This window comes from Schistosoma mansoni, assembly GCF_000237925.1.
Source record: "Schistosoma mansoni, WGS project CABG00000000 data, chromosome 4 unplaced supercontig 0032, strain Puerto Rico, whole genome shotgun sequence".
NCBI lineage: Eukaryota > Metazoa > Platyhelminthes > Trematoda > Strigeidida > Schistosomatidae > Schistosoma > Schistosoma mansoni.
In genome coordinates this window covers 1356859-1358260 of record NW_017386017.1, presented here as the reverse complement: position 1 = coordinate 1358260, position 1402 = coordinate 1356859, and the positions used below count along the sequence as shown (strand labels likewise).

General features: G+C 31.1%; 1 non-coding gene across 1 annotated transcript; it reads left to right on the top strand.

The window, feature by feature from the left end:
• Positions 1-1097: 1097 nt before the first annotated feature.
• Smp_tRNA_02020_Pseudo_TTG.1.1 lies at positions 1098-1168 on the top strand. The gene has a single exon. It is a non-coding gene (tRNA).
• The last annotated feature ends 234 nt before the right edge of the window (positions 1169-1402 follow it).

The following is a 1402-nucleotide window of genomic DNA, read 5'->3' as shown; positions in this document are numbered from 1 at the left end:
ATCTCGACTCAATCGAATTTAAACATTCTGAAATTATAAACTCAAATCGACCATTCATTTTTTAAGCAAAAAAAACAAACGTTTAGAACCAATGGGTATCAGTAGTGACTAATTGTTCTGTAGATGGTAATTATTACTGAGTTAGACACCCATTTTAATTTTCATACCCATAGTACCAAAATATAACAACCATAGGAAGTAATCTAATTCCCCATACAATTATTATGTTAAACGAAATCAATTTAATAATTTTAAAGCTGAACAAAAGGGAAAATACAAACTCCTACGAATAAATTCAATACCAATTCTATAAACTAGAGTTTTTTCTGAATTCAGTAGTTCAATGAGTAACGAATTGATGCTTGAAACACAAACTACTCCATTTAAGTCTGAATGTAAGCGCATCAACACTAGGGTACAGATTAATCAAAATGACAATTCCCATATAGGATTAAACTCCAATTCTAGATTTCACTGGTAGCTACCCAATCAGCATAAATAAAAGCTTGTAATTAAACAACAATATCGAGGTAATCCTATTATGATGTACATATGCTAACAGAAGCTGATTACCTACTATTTATAACATCAACAACGGAAAAAAATATGGATTCATAAAAACAAATTAGTTGAATTCTTTAAAATATACTGAAATATCCCAAATTTATCGATTAAATTTTGGTAACCAATGAGCATGTTCAATTAGACAATATCTCTCTATTGGAATTATTGATTTGAATTCAATCTTTTTTTTTAAAAATAAATATCAAAGATGTATCGATTATTTTTGATTAAAAGAAAAAAAAAAGATATTCCAGGTCAAAAAAAACACTGGAAGATAACATTCGATAAAAACTGGATCAGTAAAAAGTGAGAGGGAATTAAGAAATTGAATAAAAAAGTATCCATTTAAAGGAAAGAATCTTTATATTTTTGTATTTTCAAAAATTGAAACTAAGGTATAGTTAACATAATCTAGACTTGTAAGCAAAGATGGATAATGGCTAGCAGTCCTAAACATCAATGGGAAGATTCAAACAAATAACACCAAGTGAATTTAAACTTCACTTTATTACACAAGCAAGTGGTTATTAGGACTCAGTAGCTGAGTGGATAAAGTGATGGCGTTTGAAGCGAAAGGTACTGGATTCGAGTCCCAGAGTGAATATCAACTCTGAGATGCAGGTACATCCAACTGACGAGTCCCAAATAGGACGAAACGTGCGTCAAACTGGATTCCATTGTTAGCCACTATCCATCTTTGCTTACAGTGCTTGTGAATTAGGGCTATATCGAGGCAATATGCACAGTATGCACATATGCCAATAAGAGACTGACCAGTTGCAGTCCTAAAAACATCGATAGGAAGATTCAAACAAACAATACTAAGTGAATGATCTAG